This window comes from Cupressus sempervirens, chromosome 3 (assembly GCF_028749045.1).
Source record: "Cupressus sempervirens isolate cs-2001-9-10 chromosome 3, ASM2874904v1, whole genome shotgun sequence".
Taxonomy (NCBI): domain Eukaryota; kingdom Viridiplantae; phylum Streptophyta; class Pinopsida; order Cupressales; family Cupressaceae; genus Cupressus; species Cupressus sempervirens.
In genome coordinates, this window is record NC_143120.1 from 456,922,977 (window position 1) to 456,944,161 (window position 21,185).

Below are 21,185 nucleotides of genomic sequence, written 5' to 3' on the forward strand. Positions count from 1 at the left end.
TTTTAACAACGAGCCTTTTTTATAGATGGAAATTGTTTTTTGTAGACTAGGTACGTAACTTTAATGGAAAAAATGGAGGAGATTTTGATATGGGTGAAAATGCCTAATCTTCCATAGGATTTTAGAGATCAAGGAACAATGAGGGTGATTGGGGAAAGGATGGGTGCTTTTTTAAAATATAAAGTTGTTGATAACAATAATTTGTCAATCTATCTTTGAATGTTGATTCTATGGCAAGAACCAAACCCTATCCTGGATATCTTAGAAATTCAAACGAGTAAATACACGAAACAAAAGATTAAATTTCATAAATGTGAAGACTTAGACAAAAGCTTGTAGGACTCTACGGATCACAATGGTGCAACGAACTTTGACAAAGGGAAAAGTTTAGAAAAGGAAAATCTAGGAGTAATCTCTAAAATCACAAAGGAGAAGTATGGGGATAACCTAGAGGATATGACCTTGAGAGATTCTCTTGCTATTTCCAGACTTAATGACAATGCAAAGTCAACTTCTACAGATTGGGAAGTAATGTGTAATTCAGAGATTGATTGTATCTTTGAAAGGGACAATGGATGTCTATCCACTAACTTAGAGGACTTCAAATATAACTGAGAAGAAGATGATGTTTGTAACCCCAATCTACATGTTGGTGGCCTTTCAAACAAGATAGAGGCAGTAAAGGAGGTGATTTTTCCTTGTAGGATACTATGATGGGTTAGTTCTTAGTTGATCATAAATATAACAACTATGGTGTTGGTCCCAACCAGTATTGAGAGAGGGGTGAGTTATTACATTTAATTCTATTGGCCAAAGCAATAGTCTTCTTCACTAGATTTGTTACCAGTACTTTGATGATTAAAAAAAAAAAAAAAGATGCTATAATATAAAACCATATAAAATCACACACAGAAGCATACATCAATGACATAGATATTTTTCATGTGGAAACCCTTGGCGTGAGAGTAAAAACCTTGGTGGGAGTAATATACCCACTAGCCTTTCCTTGCAAGTAAAAGGGTTCCCTTTTAAAGGCTTAAATATGTTCCTTCTAAGAACTCATCATGTTAGGAATGAATATAATCCATTAGGATTACAATAGCCTATTAAGGCCACCTTGTTAGAGGATATAGATCCCTTTCTAAGAGATACCTAGTTAAAGGATAGACTTGTTACAATCATATCTTGTCAAAGACTTACAATAATTGTAATGATAAGAAAGAAAACTAAAGATTAGATCCAAAAGATGTAGCACAACTTACCTTGTAGATCCTATGTGATTCCCAATTAAGATACTCTAATCTCCTTCCTTTCTTCTTGTTTAATTCTGTGAATGTTCTTTATCCGCTACCTCCTTCATGTGCTTGAGCATCAGTCTGTTATTACTTACTATTCAGTCTATTCTTGTCTACCTTCATAGATCTTTGATCACCATAGCAGCAACAACTTCAACATGAAGTCTGAGTAATCTTATATCACTCCTCTAGTCCATGGGTCATGACCCTCAATTTATCCTACTCAAATCATCATATTCAAAGTTTGAAATGCATAGTAAAAAAATACATGTGACTACCTATACATAGATGCCTATTCATGTAGGCATGTATGTTAGTAGATAAATCTACATCTAGACTAGTTATCCATGCCTCTATTTATTGCTTTAGTGGTGACTCAATTGTGACCATCAAACTTCCATGCTTGACTGCCTGACATAAGATTTATTGTGTCTTCAATTCTATTGTGATTGATACTCTAGTCTACCAGTGGTTGCACTCTTGCGACACTTAGTCTTCTTGTTGATCGGTTTCTAGTCAATGACAACATTATAATGCTCACTCAATACCTGAGTTCCATTGACATCATGTTGTTGGTCAGTCATACCAATGACTAGTTGAGGATAACAATCTCCCCCTTTAGCATTGACAGAATAACCTTTTTAATGATAAAAATTGATAAGTGGTTGACAAGACTTAAATCTCTTCATAATTTTATGCATGTTTGTCTTACTGTGACTTAGTCTCCTTTCTACATGTTTGTGGCATTAGACTTTATTTGAGCTCCCCCATTCTTGTTTTCTTTCCTTCATTTTTCTTGGGATCCTCTCTCTCTCTCTCTCTCTCTCTCTCTCTCTCTCTCTCTCTCTCTCTCTCTCTCTCTCTCTCTCTCTCTCTCTCTCTCTCTCTCTCTCTCTCTCTCTCTCTCTCTCTCCCCTTCTTCTTCTTCTTGTCACTTCTCCCCCTTTGGACATTTCTTTGTCATTTAATCTCATCTTTGCTTAACTCCTCCTTTCTCTTTAACTCCTTTTATTTTCACTTCTTCCCCATTTTCCACTTCTCCCCAATTTTGTCATTAATGATAATGTGTATAAAGGGTTTTTGCCTATTGTTTCTCCTTCTTTGTTTTATTCTCCCCTTTTGAGGTTGGATTTATAGCCTCTCAAGTATGTCCTCGTAATGCTCCCTTGTTTTACTCAATAGAGTCTCCCATGACTTTTTCATGTGATTGAGTGCTAGTAATACTCTAAGGTTGATCTAGTAAGTGGATTACAAGCCTCGATGGCTTCATCGGGCTCATGTTGAGCTTTCACTCTCTTTTCTTGCAGATCACCTATTAAGGTGTGTGATATGCTTGGTTTATGGAACATAGGGGTTACATCCTTTAATGCTTCTAACATTTCATCTTTTTTCATTGTCATTTCCCTTTTCTTTTGTTGAACAAAGTGTTTTTGCTTTTTCAAGTTTGTTATTGGGGCATGTTGCTCAAGGACTCATGTAACCTTGTCTAATTTATCATATAAACGGTCCACAAAAACTTTGATCTGACTTATCAACTCATCTTCTTCCCTATATGAATTTTTAGGTTCCAGATGCTTAAATATTTCCCTAGCCTTTCTCGGTGTGTTGGCTCTCTCATGCACTTTGTTGTTTAGTTTCATCGTTTTGTATTTTTCCATGAGTCTTAAATACTTTTTCAAATCTTTACAACACAGGTATCTTAGTGCTTCCCCATCTCTTCTACTTCTTCAAAAAGTTTTTGCATCTTCGATGCTTCCTCTACATCTACATTATAGAGCTCTCCCTCATCCTCAAATATGGATGATTTAGCCAATTCTAGATATTCATGTCTCCCTTTACTTATCTTTTTACTACCCAATTCTTTTGAATCTCTCTTTCTCTTATCTTGGCTTTTCTTTAGTTTCTTGACACTCCTCTAACCTTTAGATTGTGTATCTAATGGTCGTGTTTCAGTGGAAGTCTTCTCTTGTTGTCTTGATGGCAAGTTATCTTGCCTCTATTCATGGTTGGTCTCTTGTACCAGTTCCTTCTCTTGTGTTTCATGTTTCGTTGTGTCTTCGAGAATTTCTATTGTGGGTAGTTATTGATCTCTTATTCCTTCATTGGTCTCTTTTTCTTAGGCCACCTCTCTTTATCTTTCACCTCACTGTGTTTCCTCTATGGCACCCATCACATCAATAAATCTTGGGTAACTTTCACCCACAAGTGTATCATCTTCCTTATGTCCTTCTACCTTTGGTATTGCTTTGGTGGTTTGTCCCTATTAAGCTTCATTGCTCATCTTGGGTTCCTTGTTCAAACCTTGACTCAACTAAGTCCTTTGGTCACCCAGTGCAACAAGTTGTTTGTTGTCTTCTTCTTTGAACTCCTCAGTCATGTTGTTTTTGGTGGCTCCTTCTCTTTTGGTTTCTCCTTTGGTGTTTGACCTTGTTCACACTTCTTTCTCAAGATAGATTCTTCTTCTTCATATAGAGTCATCCAAACTTTCTTTGCATTCAAAAATGCTTCTTTCTTTAGCCCTATAGTTATTAATGCTACATTTCCTGGTGAATCAAAATGCTTTTTACAGAGTCAATAGTCAAGCTCTTTCTTCATTGCTCAAATCAAGTCTAATTTTAGCTAGAGTATCATCTAGCATATTTTTCCACTCAAGTATGCCTTTGGACCATATCTCTCTTATTATCTCATATAACTTATTAGGAGCTAGTTTTTCAATTTTTGATGGTGTTATGTTGAACAGTCTCAAACTCAATACTACAACTTTTATAATTCTATTCTTATTTGTCTTATTAGACTTTTCAAATCTCTCCTTTAATGTATGATAATTGTCATTATTTTTTATATCATCAACAATTTGTTTTAGTGTGAGCTTCTTACCTTCTTCGGGCAATTTTAGACTCTCTATCTTAGTCTCCTCTTTAGATTCTTCATCATTTGGCAAGGTTGAAGGCTTCCTCTTGTCCTTGTATGTGGCTTTCTCATGTATGTTTCAATAATTGGAGGTTTAGTAGTAACAAAGGTCCTTTTTCCAATTTCCTTCATCTCTAATTCAAGCTCGAGTGTAGAGTCACCTCTACTCTCTAGTTGCAAACTCTCCTCTCCTTATTATACTTTTTCATCTTTAGCCAGTTGCAGAACTTGTCCTAATCTCTTTTTCTTCTTCTTATTCTTCTTCTCCTTGCCAATTTCATCTTGTTCCTCTTTCATTTCTTACTCCTTGGTTGTGTCAAATCTTTGTTGATCCTAGTCAATGGGCATTGCAAGTTTTTGTTCAATATGCTTCCTAGTTGAGTTTTCTTCAACCTCATAAGGCAGTTCAGTCAACCAGTGAGTTCATGGTTTGACTTCTTGCACTACGAATATGTTTATGCTTGCTAAGAAACAAATATCTCTTATGTAGTCATTGATCAGAGTCACAAGTATTTTCCTTATCTTGTGCATATCTAACTGAAATTGCTTGAAGTACCTTTCAAGCTTGTCATGGGTGTCACTACTTGGCTTATTGTACATGTTCATAATTTGAGTTGTGATGTAGCTCTTGGATATCCACTAGAATTTCTTGTATCTAATAAATTCATTATTGAAATAAAAGAATATGCTTACCATAAGTACACTATACTTAAATATGTTTGCATTGTTATCTTTTGATTTTCTTCAAGTTTTCCATCATTTCACATGCAACCACCCACTTAGGATAAGTGTGGTGTGTTCTGTTATTATTTGGTGTGCTTCATACGCAACTCTATTGGGTACACTATTCATTTGGCTTGAATGATAGAGCTGGTGAGCAATCACCATTGTTGCAAATTTTACTTTCTCGTTCGTGATATCTTTCAACAAACACATCCTACCATTGCGATGACATCCAATTATTTCTTCCATTGTTGTTGGCTTATGTTTCTAGGCGGTAATATGTGTTCCAATTCTACTGAACCCTATAACTCTCTTGATCCTATCCTTCACAATCTTGTAGGGTTTATCGAGCCACACATTCTTGCCGTGCATCATGCTAAGCACACATCTCACCCATTCATCCCTAAATAAATTTTGGATTCCATCGTGTGAGCTAGGATTGTGTCTTCTAAATATTTGTATCCTTCCTTGCACTAGTATTTTACTTGAAACTCCTCATGCTTCATTCTAATTTCCTTGCCTCCCATCTTTACAATATTTTCTTTTAAATAGTCAATGACATATTCAACCAATAACACATTACTTGGGAGTGAAGATATGGATCCCAACATGTCTTTCTAAACCAAACTTTTTGAGATTAGTTTGTAGACCAGTAGATATGTTTTCTTCCCATCTACCAGTTCAACATTGAATAGCTTGGAGTATTGTTATTTTGCCATTGCGATATGGAATGTTAACATGATTCCTTTCATGCATTTCCTTCCTCTCGACTGGTTCTAGGGTTGCTAATCACTTCTCACACAGATTTGCACAAAAGTCACTCAGGTTTTCACAAATATGAGGCTCTTTTGCAAAAGTAATATTTACTAAATGATATGCCTACTTCTAAATCCAATAGAAAAGGTAGTGTTGAGGTTCTAACAATAGCCTTGTCACTTACCTACCTCTACCTTTGTTGAATGAATGCTTTTCAGACATTGTTTCTAACAGTTAAGTTTTGAGGACAACCTATCCATCTTCACAGGTTAGAAATTTTGCACTAGTGATTGCATTTTGGTTATCTTGAGCTATTTCCCTTTGAGGTTTACCAGTTTGAATGTGGGGATTGGTGCAAGACTTTCTCTACTTGCCTAACACCTTTAAGACTCTTCTCTTAACTAGAATGGGAAGTCTCACCATTTATTGGTGATCTGACAACCTCTCCAAGTTTCTCTTTCAACTTCTTCTTGGTCCATATCTTGGTAAGGTCCTTGTTGACTTGCTCAACATCAATGGTCTAGTCTTTTCTTTTGTTTTCATTTTATTAATGTTTTGGTTTTTGTTTGACCTGATAACTTTGGTGATGTGACCTGTATTATGAAACGTGTAGCATATCACACCTATACCATTCTTTGGTCCATCATTATTCCTCAAACATGTCCTTATCTTAAAATGGTAAGCAGAGTGACCATTATTATTGCAGGTACTGCAAACCTGTCTAGCACTTATATTCTTTGTTTTATATTTTCCACTCTTTGGTGATAACTAATTTGATTGAACTTTTGATCTATAGTTCTTGGCACCGTGCTTATACTTGTTACAATGATCAAAATAACCTTTTCCTCTTGCTTCATTTGCAAGATCTTTGCACTCATGTGTAGTGTATCCATACTAGTGATAGATATTATAGTAGCCTCTATAGGCATGCTAAGTACCAAACCCTATTTTCCTATGCCAAAAAAATTTGACTTGCATCCTACTCTTCCACAAAAAAAAATGTAGGTTTTTTGGATGACATAACTCTTTTTGGCATTATTTTGTCCTTTGTGGGATTTAATTTGTTTGCTCATGAAGACTCTCCTCTCTTAATTGTGATGATTCCTTTGAATTCTGGACTTATCGAGTTTGCGATATTTCTTTGAAATTTTAGTTGCTCCTCCAACTTTTAGGCACTTTATTCTAACTTTATCAATCTTTCATTTTCTTCCTTAGTGATCTTTAGTTCATTGATTAGTCAATAAACTTGCTCATCCAACTTCTTAGCTTCTTCAGTTAAAACTTCTAGTTGCTCAGCCTTATCATGATAATGTTATTGTAAACCATTGTTCACTTGCTTGATGTATTGATCTTATTCTTCTATCACAACCATTTCTTCTTCTTTGGCATTTACATATCTTCAGCTTATTATGTTTATTTCTAGGCTATTCTTAGTTATTGATAGGCTTTATCTCTTTTGAGGATGACATTTCCTTTCTTGTCCTTTGGTTCCCTCATTGTTACTATTACATGCTCTAGTTCCTTTTTCATTTTTTATTTTTTATTTTTAGTTGCTTGGCTTCTTAAGTTAGAACTTCTAGATACTCGGCCTTATTATGATAGTGTTCTAGTAAGATATTGTTCTCTTGCTTGATGTATCAATGTTCTTCTTCCATCACAACCATTTCTTCTTCTTTGGTTTTTAGCAAATCTTCAACTTATTATTTTTCTTCATGGGCCATTCTTAGTTCTTCGTAGGCTTGATCTCTTTCAAGGATGGCATTTCCTTTCTCATCCTTTGCTTCCCTCATTCTTATTGTTGCATGATCTAGTTCCTTTTTTAATTTTTTGATCTTTTTTTTAGCTTTTCATTCTCAGTTGTATGTTCTAAGATTTCTTCTTCCAAATCTTTAAAAAAAATTGCTCTTCAAGTTTCTATATTAGATCCTAGCTTTTGCCTAACTTCTTCATCATTTTTTTTCTTTTGGCTAAGGATTCTCTCAACTTGTCTTTTAGGTCTTCAACAATATTTAGGGCTTTTTCAAGTTGCATCTTCTATATCATGACTTTCATCTAATCTTCCCCTAAGGTATAAGGCTTTTCAATGTTAGGGTTAGTGATTTGATACCAATTGTTGGTCCCAACTGGTACTTGGGGTGGGTGGGGGGGGAATTAGTACATTCAATTCTACCAGTCAAAGAAGTAGCCTTGTTCACTAACTTTGTTATCGGTACTTTGATTATCAAAACAATAACAAATGCTACACTATAAAACCATATAACTCACATACAAAAGCATACATCAATCATACAGATATTTTTCACATGGAAACCCTCGGTGTGAGGGTGAAAACCACAGTGGGAGTAATATACCCACTAGCCTTTCCTTGTGAGTAAAAGAGTACCTTGTTAAAGGCTTGCGTCTATTCCTTCTAGGAACTCATCATATTGGGAATGAATATAATCTATTAGGATTACTACAACCTGCTAAGGCCACCTTGTTAGAGGATTTAGACCCCTTTATGAGAGATAACTAGTCAAAGGTTTTCAAAGACTTATTACAAGTTTGTCCTATCAAAGGAATACAATAGTTGCAACAATAATAAAGAAAACTAAAAATTACATCTAAAAGATGCAACACAACTTACCTTGTAGATCCTCTATTATTCTCTACAAAGATACTCTTATCTCCTTCCTTTGTTTTGGCTTAACTTTGTGAATGGTCTCTATCCACTACCTCCTTCATGTGCTCGAGAACTAGTTTGGTGTTATTTGTTTTTCACTGTGTTTTTGTCTACCTTCACATCTCTCTGATCACTACAATAGCACTAATCTCAATAATAAAAACTTAAAAATTAAGTTTGAGTAATCTTATATCACTCCTCCAATCTGTGGGTCGTAATCCTAAGATTATCTCGCTCAAATCATCATATTCAAAATTTGAAATGCATAGTGAGTGTAGTCACAAAATACATGTGACTACCTATACATAAGTGTATATTCATGCAGGCCTATCTGTTAGCATGTAAGTCTACATCTAGACTAGTTTTCCTTGCCTCGCTCTTTCACTTATGTCACTTCTCTCTACGTGCAAGTCACATCGTGACTATCGAACTTTCATGCTTGACTACCTATCATAGGCTTTACTATGTCTTCACTTCATTTGTAACCAGCATGTCGGTCTACTAGTGGTTGTACTCTTGCAAGACTTCAGGCTTGTTGTTAACTAGTTGCCAATCAATGACAACACTATAATGCTCACTTGATACTTGAGTTCCTTTGACATCATTTTACCAATCAGTCATGCTAGTGACTAGTTGAGGCTAATACATGGTTCCTTATTCTGATGTTGAATCTAGGGGGTTATTTCTTTGGACTCAAGGCCAAATTATCAAAATGATCTCTTGTTGGATTATGAGGTAGGGGAAGGAGCTAATTGAGTGATAAAGCTAGTTTTAGAGACCAATTTACAACAAAGTTTTCCACAACAACTTTTACATTCTCTGGGGAGACACATTAGGATGGATATAGAGAATAAATCATAGGATAAAATCTTAAAGGACATTTAGATTATTTTTATTCTTGTTTTGGAAAGCTCTTTGGGGGGTCTTAAGGATAGTAGTGGTGGTATGGATGATTTTGACTTGGAGTGTACTTTCCATGAGGGTGCTAGGGACCCAAATGTTTTGGGATGCTCAAAGTTTCTAGATGTCTTTGATTATAGGATTGCGGAACAAACCTATGCAAAAAATAATAGGGCCAACTCGGGGGAAGAAAAAGTGAGATCCTAGGACTACTCAGGTCAAACTAGCTATGGCAAGTAGTACATCCAACCAAACTATTAATCCCTTTAGGAGACATTTCTCTAGATTGAAAGGTTGCTTCTCTAACTCTGTTGGGGCCTCAAGGGGTCTTGATGTTCTTTGGTCAGAAGTGTTATTGGGTGTTCAACTTAGGAGGCATGATAGGTTTTGATGATGGTTTATCATTGATTCTATGAAACTCTTTACTAGATTTATTGTCATTACTTTTTATGGGCCTAATAATCTTGATATGAAAAGGGATCTCTAGAATGTTCTTTCAAGTATTATTGAACACAACCCAAAGAGAATGTTTCTACTTGGTGGTGATTTCAATCTGCTTCTTAATCCAATAGGGAAGAAAGGTGGACAAGATTGGGTGGGGTTGATTTAGAAGGACTACTCAAAATTTGTCACAAACAATGGCTTGTTGGATCTTGAATTAAGAAATGGCCAATTCACATGAACCCATAGTCCATGTAGTTTCCTCAATATTATTTTTTATAAGAAGAACAGGCTTTATAGGGACCTTGAAACCCAATAGTTTCCTCAATATTGTTGAACTATTAGATCATTTTATTTGCATTGGCAATTGAGTTGTCTCGGATTATTTATGTTATACTAAAATATGACCTATTTAATACTTTGATCATTATCCTATTTGTGTAAGAATTCAAGTTGATGAAACTCCTTAGAGAGCTCCTTTCAAGATTGAGATTGTGACTTCAAAGTGAAGACCTCAAAGATGATGATTTGGACTGGTAAACCAATGCCCGAAAAAGAGTAGGCAACAAGTCTTTTTTATTTTTTAAATGCAAATTTTAAAGGATCAGGTAAAACGATGGAATCATGATTATTTTCAAAATATCTTCATGGAAATTTTGATGTAGAAAATGAACTTATTTCCCTACATCCTTGGGTCATTGAGTCGAGTATGGAGGAGGATAAATTCCATTTGGAATCCAAATTAACAAGCAATACTCATAAATTATTGCCAAGAAGAGATATATTTGAGATAAAAATGTCACAAATTTGATTATGGGGGCAGGAATACCAAGTTCTTTCATAATTTTGTTAAGGTCAAGAGAGTGTATAATAAGATTTTCTCCATCATCATTCAAATGGAGTTATTATAATCACAAGATAAAATCAATCATGAGATTCTTAGATGTTTTAAAATATTTTCTATGGGGATCATTTATCCTTGGGCAGATACTTGAAGATTATGTATACCATTCTTAAGTGCATCTCATATGCTTTGAAAAACATGTTGATGGAGCCCATTTCCATGGATGAAGTGAAAGAAGCCCTTTTTAGTATGGGTGATATGAAGTCTCTTGGTCCTAATGTCTTTCTAGTTGTATTCTTCCAAAGGTTCTAGGATATTTTTGGAAGAAACATATGGGAAGCAGTGTTGTTCTAAAATATTTTAATAATACATTTATTGCTCTTACCCTGAAGAAGGAAGATAAGAATTCCTTTGATGACTTCTGGCCAATTTCCCTTTGTAACACAATTTATAAAATTGTTTCTAAGGTGATTTCCAATCATCTAAAGAAGATCTTGGATTCTATTATTCTAAGGAACAAAGTAGACTCTCTCCTAATCAGTCCATCTATAGAGGTGTTATCATAGCATCTGAGGCCATACATATAATTAAAGATGAAAAGGTAGACATAATGATGATTAAATTAGGTATTAGGAAACCTTAATATGAGGTTCCTAGATGGTTCCTACTTAGGTTGTTGGAAAATTTTGGTTTTACAAGCTATTGCATTCTCATACATGAGATCACATAGAAAAATCAATTGCATTTTAAAAGGTAATTGTATTTCTTATTGATATATTTAGTCCTACCACATGCTAACATTTCATTTATCGATATTTTTCATTTAAATTTAAATTTTGATTCCTCAATCTAGGGATAGACCAAGGCAAGCCCTTGTCCAATAAAATAAAACTAAATTTTCTTGTTTGTAGGACCAATGAATAATGATTGCGACTTCATATCCAAAAACTATTCATCAAGAGCTTTCTAGAGATCCAAGGTTGGATTTTCTACAATGCCTCAAGAACATGTCCATCATCATATAAACTATCTTGACAATTGTCCTCAAGGTCGATATGTTCCCAAAGATCTAGTAAAAATGAGGTTTTTTTGGTTTTTTATTAATTATTTTTAAAAATAAATGTAATATAGTTTAATTATCTATAAATTATTAACATATATTGAAAATGTGCATGTGATAATTGTTTATAAACTATTCTTCATCATTTAAAATATTTCATAATGAAAAAAAGTTAGGTGACAAGATAAGTATGAAATAAAAAAATTGACACATAAATTATCAAAATTTTATTTAACTTTGTCAAGGTTATAATCTTTTAGTTTTCCTTGAAATCAACTCTTATCGCTCCATTTGTTTTAACCAATCAGATTAAAGATAAATAGTTTTAGAAATTACAAAACTTAAAACTTGTGAATTTTACTTTATCAAATATTAAAATTTGATATGTAGAAGAAAAATTATGAAAATTGATTGGTTGATGTTCAATAGTTTAATCAATAATTAAAAAAAGTTGAAGCCTATAGTTCTATAGCCTATGGCACGAATTAATTATGGTCACCCTATCCTGAACATATAGTCCAATCTTCAAACACATTTTTACTATTATACTATATATTGTAATTAATTGAATTATTTGTACATATAAAAAAATCCAAACGTTGATAAAAAAATACACCAATACTTGAACACATGAAAACTTATAAATGTTATAGAAAAATAAATAATTTTTTGTCTCAAATAAAAATTAAAATATCATAGCTATTTCATATATGCGTGTCACTCAAAACATAATATGCTCAATTAAATAAACATTGATATCTTAGTGATAGTGTACAAATACTACTCTTATGTGTACAACTATTGGGGTAGCAATGTATATGCATAGAGTAAATCATATCAATAATGTCTCACAAATATAAAAGGTGAATACTAATAAATGTTTTGTATTTTCTTATGTAATGTGTGAGATTGTCAAAAACTTTTAGTGCTCAACTAATGGTCCTTTAAACCTTTTTGTTGGTTATAGGTTGTATTTTATATAATAATGTGTTATTTTTATAACAACAATTTTTTTTTTTGTTGTTGAAGTATTTGCCATTTTGTTATATATAAAAGTTATATATAGGCATCGACTTTTTTTTAATTAAGTTTAACTTTAACAAAATATTTTTTAAATTTTTTAAATATTTTTAAATAAATTAATAATAGTCAAAACTATTATAACTAATCACTATTAACTTGCATGGCCCTGGCCCCTGCGTTCATATATTATCGAATTTTACAGGTTTTGAATTTAAAGGACATACATATACATATTACAAATTTACAAATTTTCATTGGATAATTTTCAATTGAATAATTTTTTTCTATAAATCGTTAATCAAATATGAAACCATAAAGGGATTGTTGAAACCCTTTTTTGTTTCTAACTTTATAACTATTAACAATTAATTTTTTATAACAAAGTTGTAGACTAACATTTCAACAATGCATTGAGATGCTAAAAACAAAGTCATGGACTAACAGGAACGACGATTTGAGAAGCCAAAAACTATTATTTTCATTAATACTATTTTAGAGTGTACAATGTACATGATACTGATTCATAGCATATATATTCAAAATAGCTGATTAAATCAGCCTAGTTTTACTATTTCATGATTTACATTAAAGGGCAAGGCCCAATCCAAAGAAAAAATAGATATCTTAAAAACATTTTTTGCCCAAAGGGCAAGGGTTAATGAAACAGGATTCAGGAAAAAGGGAACATGGAACCAAGAATAGGGAGGTTGGAAGCATCAATGGACTAAGGGGTTGAGGGATTGAAGCCTTCAATCAGAAAGGTCTGCAAGTCCCTCTGTAAGGAATCTGTTGGAGTAGATGATGTTGTTGAACTCATAAAACCATGTGTAGTCAAACTTGCTAATGTTGTCCAACAACAACCACTTGCATAGAAAATCCCTTTTGAGCCGCGCCCACTTTCGATGGTGAGTCAATTGTTGTTCATTCATGTCGACTAGGAAGGGATACTTTTGTACAATGCTCCCTATGCTTTTCTCCCAACACTTCTCTACTACGTCTGCAAAAGGGATGGCAATTCCCAACCTTGGTACCTGCTCGACCAATACAAAAAATTTGACATCATTTTCTAAAAAAATTTCTTAAAAATGTTACGCAAAAGCATCAGAATGTCTACTTGATTGCCTCCAAGGTCGAGAAGAGATGCGAGGAAGCAGGAGGTAATATTTGTGGACACACAGTACCTCTTATTATTTCTTAAGAATTCATGGCCGAGGACCATCAATAAAGCATGGTGGATAAAAGGACCTTGGGCATCTTGCTTGCAAACCATGGCAAGGACATCGTTAGGAATCATGCCCAAATAGAGCTTTTGTAGAGCTATTGTAGTGCATTTTAGGCGAATTGGCGTATCAATGACTAAGATTCAAGAAACTCTACAAATCAAATTTAGATTGAAGAATTTGAGAAATGATAATGAAAGAGGAATTGAAGAGGCTATTTAATGGTAGTCGCATTAAATTCCTTGGCATTCGTGATCTTCTGTATCTTATTTTTTCATATTCCTATTAATTTTCAAAGTGGCTGCCAAGGTGGTTGTAAATGGAATGTAATTATTGTAACTATCAGTACCACATTTATGATTTTAATATTGATGTGATGTTCACTACATTGAGTACATTCCAGTTAATGGTTTCTGTGCAAAACTTTCCATGTGTCTCCATTCCAAAGAATTTCATGGGATTCCAGGTCTTTTTAAGCGAGTGGCCCCGAAATGCATCTTTTATCATTGATCTCTAATTAATCAATGATTGATAAAACTATTGTATTAACAATATGAAAGTGATGGTAGCTGACTTGGTAATATTGACACTAACATAATGATGTTATGACATTATTAATAATAGACCTAAGATAGTACACAAGTTGAAACTTGAAGTGACTACTCGATAGTCAATACAACCACTAGCCAACATGTGCAAATTCGCTTTCAGATTAAACTATTTTTCAATTTATCACTAAAGATTAGTTAAGATTTTTATTATTCATTTTCCTACAAAATAAGTAATTCACCTCTAACATTACTAATTCATTGTTGGCAAGGGAAAAAATAGCCATCATTTATTTATCTGTCAACAAAAAAAAACATTAATTCACCACATTTAAAATGATTTTTGCTAGGGCAAGACTAAAATTGTCAACATATAATATTTTCTTTCCATATATGGAACAAAACAATTGCCCTCGACATTAAAATTTTCCTACCCACAAAATGTTGGATTTGCCAACAGTTTAAGCATTTTTTTTTAGGAGGGGTTTCTTAAAGTTACCCCTAAATGAAATGTATACTTATGGGTATTGTTTAGAAGCTATTTGCCTCCAAAAATTAATTCAATTTCAAACTTCACAAAAATATCTTGTAAATATTTTATACTTTTTTATTTTGGAAATGGTCAATTGAAGTTTCATACAATTCTAAACAAGATGAATTACATTTGCAAAAGCAACGATGAGTCATCCTACAATATATGAGATGGCTACTACTATTAGTACCTACATAGAGAAGGGAGATCCAAGCTTTATAAAGAGACTCTACTTTACATTTGAAATTACTTGAAGAATTATAAATTATTTATCAACAAAGTATCACAATAATATAAATTTAAATCATAAATAATAGAACATAAGATTCAATCTCTTTTCATCCGATGAAATCAATGACTTGCCTACTTACTATGGGTCAATTGTGACACCAACATTGGAAAATGAACCAAATAAACACACACACACACAAATTCATATTCATCTAAATGATACTCTATACCAAATAGAGTGAATAATTAATAGTACACTAGAAATCAAAAATCAAAATACCAAACCTTAGAAACTATGAGGCTAAGATCACTCAATAGTTTATCTTGAGAAGGTGATGAGTACCCATTCTGAAGTGGGGAAATATTCATTAGTATCTAAAATAGTTAATACTGAATACAAGTAAACATAAAAACTCCATACATACCTACAATAACAACAACTAACACTTCAAAAACTTTCAAATGTAATAAAGATAATGCAACAATATATAAAGGCATGATAACTAGAGACACACAAACACACTTGTATTTCAATATGTTTATATAAATGATCCAGGAAACACACAATAATATCTTGGAGTGTGTGAACCTTCTTTTCTGCATGCTTGTCGCAGTTCAGACTTGGCATGGGAGGTTTACGTGAAGGTTGTTTGGTGGCTTGGTGGTTCTGGACAAGGCTAGGTAGTTTTGGACATGGATAAGAGGTTTTGGATAGTTGATTAGAAGGTGGCTATAGTGTTTGGGGCATCTTTGTTGGTTTTCATGGGACAACATGGTTTCCCCTCCTCAGAACTATTGTATGGAGACTTAAAAATGGTTGACTCATCTCTGTCTATGAAAAATGTTGTCAAAGGGAATGCTAGTAACCCCCTAAATGGGATGGAGCTTCTTCTAAATGGATGCTAAGTATTAAAAAAGTGAACGGGTGCGTAAAGAGTCCAGAGGATCGACCAATTTTGGTCATCCAACCAAAGCAAGTATCTGAGGATGTTGAATACTGGGGCAAAAATGCACTCATTTGTAAGTTTTTGGACCTCCTCCTTTCTCTTCTAGTATTGGAATCATGAGCACATAAAATTTGGAACCCCGAGGGGGATATGGAGATTCTCTTAGCGACCAATAACTATTTACTAGTTATTTTCTCAAATTTGAAGGACATAAATACAATTTTTTAAGGGGGGCCTACTTCTTTAACTAGGAGGGAATTTTCATCAAGCCTTGGCACATAGGATTTAACTCTACTGAGGATATCCATTCTCGAGTCCCAGTGTGGGTTCACGTTCCAAGAATACCACTAGAATTTTGGAGAGAAGATATCTTTCATTCAATCTCATTTTCTTCTTGGGAAAACAATTGGTTTAGCCACATAGATTCAGGATCATAACATAATCTCTTATGCATGAATTTGTGTTGAGCTAGATTTAAATAACCCTTTTCTAGATTCTATGGAAATTTGATTGGGCTCTACTTTGTGGATTCAATAGTTGGACTACGAGACCCTACCATTTAGATGCAATATTTGTCATGAATATGGACATTTACAATGTGGGTGCCACAAAAATAAATCATGACTACCCTCTGACCTTTTTGTAACTTCTTCTAGGGAAGATAAGAGTAAGACCCTTGTGCCTAATGGACTTGTAGATAAGGAAGGATTTTTCATAGTGAAGTCTCATAATAAGGGCAAAGGGAAAAAGAGGACTTGGATGGATGGAAAGAATAATGACACTTTTAATAGGTTTGATGTTCTTGATGAATTGGTTAAGGAGGAAGGCATTCTAGTTGAACTTGCCTTTGAGGGGAGGGGAGGGGCTCAACAGGGCGCCTAGGATGAGGAGATAAGGGATCTAGTTCAACCACCAAAAGGACAACAGGGTGGATAGATGATTATGATTGAGCCACCTCTGGAGAAGGATAGTTGTGTTCTTAGGGAAGTACAACCCATAGGGGTATACACAATTAATCTTCTACTCTCCTTTCTCATAAGGGGATAACAAATATTGTGAGAGGTACCAGGAGCTTCACCCACTTTAGGATTACATGAGAAGCCTTTCAAAAAGGGGTCCTCGAAGAAGCCATCCAATAGTGAAAGGAAGATTGATCAAGAGAAGGTCAAGATGATGGGGGAGATGTTAGTTGAATTAGGATTTGTTACGCCCATTGAGTCCCACTTCTGTCAACCCCCTAAATGATTATTCTTTCTTGGAATGTTAGGAGGTTTAATAGGATCCCCACACAAAAGGTTGTTCATATATTAATTGAGTCTTAGTCTTCATATATTATTTTCTTTCAGGAAACCAAGCTTACAGTTGAAGCTTTAGCTAACTATGCTCCAAAGATATGGCCCTGGGGTTGTTGGTAGGGAGTGGGTGCTCAAGGAAGCTATGGTAGGATTGCTTGTCTTTGGAATCTAAAGAAGGTGTCACCTTTGTGGTGGATTTTGAGTAGATCTTCTATTTCTCTTATCACCTCCCACTTTGAGATTGGAAAAAGGTACATGTTTTCTAATATTTGCACTCCCAATGATTTGGTGGATAAATATTTCCTTTGGAGCCACATCACTTTTGTTTGTTTCTTTGACTCATTTCTCCCATGGATTGTGGTTGGTGATTTTAATGTTGTTACTAGTTTAGATGAAAAAAGAGGTGGGGTTTATCGGTTAGATCCTTCCTCAAATATGCTCAGGGATAACATTGGTATCTTGAATATTATTGATGTAAAACCAGTTAACAATATTTTTACCTAGAATAATAGAAGGATCAAGGTTAAGAATATTTCTGAAAGGTTGGGCAGGTTCTTATTTTCTTGTTATTGGATGAATGTCAGGTGGTCTACCAGCTTAGAAATTATTGATTTGAGGAGCTCTATCCAATGGCCTATTAAGCTATATGTCACTCCTTTCAAGGTCACAAAAAATCCTTCCTTCAAATTTCAGTTAATGTGGTTAAGAGATCACTTTTTATGGGATCTTATGAAAATTTGATGGTACAAAGGTATGGCTGCACATGGTACTCTAATATACACTTTTGGGAAGATGATTCAACATGTGAAATTTAGGCTTAAAATGTGGGAAAGATAGTGTTTTGGGAATCTATATATTTAAAAGATAGTGATTCAATCTAGGCTAGTTAGGGTCACCAGGAAGATTCAAGACTAGGGGGATAACTTCTAATTTGAGTTATGCAGAGTCTTTAGCTTTTAAGAAGTTAGAGGAATGGGAGCTATGGGAGGATTTTTTTGGAAGAAAAAGTCTTGTGTGGACTGACTATAGGAGGGAAACAGGAACACTGCCTTCTTCCATAACTCAGTTAAGGCTCGTAGGTTTGGAAATTCTATCTCCTCGCTTGTTGTGACTACTTTCCATTAGTTACTTTTCCACTCTATTTTCCAAGGATGATCGCATTTTGACAAGGGCTATTGTACATGACATTCCCTGAATGGTTTTTGATGAGATGAATATGGATCTCCTACGACCCATATCATTACATGAGTAGGAGAAGGTGGTATTTGGGATGAAGAAATGTAACGCCCCTAAGCCCAAATGGGATCCCTATTGAACTATTTTTGGGAATTTTGGGGATTATTGAATTTGAGCTTTTGGAAGTGGTCTAAGAATCCCAAAAAAACAAACAAATGCTCAAGTCTTTGAATTCTACCTTTTTGGCCCTTATACCCAAGAATGATGGAACCAATAATTTGGATTAGTTTAGACCTATTGCTTTATACAATGTTACTTAAAAACTTATCAACAAATTGATTTCTAAAATACTCAAGCCTCTTTTGCATACTTTTATCTATGAGGAATAGAGAGGTTTGTAGGTGGTAGATAGATTCTTGATGGTGTTGTAATTGCAATGGAAGTTATTCACCCTATGGCCACATCTAAAGAAAATGCTATGTTCATCAAGCTGGATCTAGCTAAAGCATATGACCAAGTAAGCTGGGATTTCCTGAGTAGAATTCTTTTGGCATTTGGTTTAGATGTGGAGTGGGTGAATTAGATACTTGATTGTGTGACTTCTCCCTCATTTTCTATTCTTAGTAATGGGGAACAGACAGAGCTATTTCCTTCTTCCCAAGGACTTCGGAAAGGGGATCATTTGCCTCCCTATTTATTTATAATTATGGCAGAGGCCTTGGTAGATTTATTAAATTTTAGGTTAGACAGGGGCTCATCCATGGTTGAAGATGGAACAACAATCTCCACCTCACTCTCATCTTCAATACATGGATGACACTGGATTGATGGGCATGGTTATATTTAGTGAGGTAGGGAATTCAAAAGGGTCTTAGAAACCTATATGAAAGCTTACAGGAAGAAGGTCAACAAAAATAACTCCTCCACTTATTTCTTATACTCCTCAGCCTATTCAACACAAGATTGCCAGGATTCTTAAATTTTAGATTGGTTCTCTTCCTTTGATATATCCAAGAGTCCCCTTGGCTTTGGGAGCTCAACACAAGGAATATTGGCATTATATTTTGGATAAATTATGGAGTAAGGTTAGCCATTAGACTTACAAGTAGCTCTCCTTTACTAGGAGAGTGATCCTCCTTAAGATAATATTATAGGATCTCCCCATTTATAGCTATTTCGTAAAGATTCCTTTTGCCTCTATTATAAAAGTATTTGACGCTCTATCTTGAATTTTTTTTTGGTCAAGTAACCTTCTCTCTTCTAAGTGGACATTGGTCAGTTGGAAAATAGTTTGCATGCCAAAGTTTGTTGATGGTTTGGGCCTTAGGTATATGGATCTTGTTGCCAAGGCTCTAAGAGATAAGTTATACTCAAGGCGGTGCAATAATCAGGATTGGGATTGGGCCAAAATTCTTGCTCATAAGTATTTTCCAAGGGTGGGCTATCATGAGATCCCAAGACTAGTTATGGTTGGGAAGGGTTCTTTCATTTGGGACACTCTTAAAAAGGGAGCCCAACTTATTAAGGATGGCCTTTTTTGGATATGTAATGGGGGATCATGTTCTTTCTTCTAGTAGGACTCTTGAGATGGTCATCCCCCCCATTCTTTCTAGTCATCCCCATCTCCATCCTAGTGCAAGGGCACCATGTCCACCATCAATTTTCATATTTTTAAGACAATATTTATTTACTTTCAAAAGTTCATGAAACCATGTCAAAGAATGATAGAATTATTAAATTTTCATTATAATGAATTCAACTAAGAGGTTTATGAAATTTGTAATGAAAAGGTTGAATAGGAATAGGAAGGGTCAAGGTTGGTTTTGTAACTACCCAAGAATTGTCTATTTATAGACAAGATTATGTAATCAAAAGGGGGAGTCAATGGTGAGTGAGTTAAGAGAAAGATTGTGAAAGGAAATCGAGCTCTCTAGTTTCTAACCAGAGAGCCATCGATATCATCATTGATAATGAAATGTATTTTAATTCATTGGGTCTATTGCATTTCATATTTCATGGCATTAATCTCTTCCTATCTCCTATTATTTGGTTTCAAAGATCTAACTGAATGCCTGGATGAAAAGCAATTTTTGAGCATCCATTAGTAATGGAATTTTATATGTTCTTGTTTCGTTTCTTTGATGAGGAATTTAATGGTTGAGAAATCAGGTTTTGGAAGCATCGACAATCACTAAAGAGATACACACTAGTTATTGCATTGGGTGTCTTCAATAGTCTCGATTTGGAACAATAAAGTTTATTATAACCGCCATGAGTTTAGTGTTATTATATTCTAACTATTCCAATTATGAATGGAGGTCATTTGTTTTAGCCAAGGATCGATTCAGAGTTCGATTGCAATTATTGAATGAGTAAGTTGTAACAGTTTTAATAACTGTTTTCATATGCATTATTCTATTTTCTTTGAGTATTGAAACAATTATTGAGAATGTAAGGCTATGGAAATTATGTTGACAGTCATCATAAAGAATACTCGAAAGGTATAAAGAATGAATGAAGGTGATGTGACTATTGGTGGATTTTTGTGGAATGTAATACAAAGTTGATGTTATATTATGCCGAACACTATTTGCTTCAGAATAGTAATGGATCGTGAGCCTC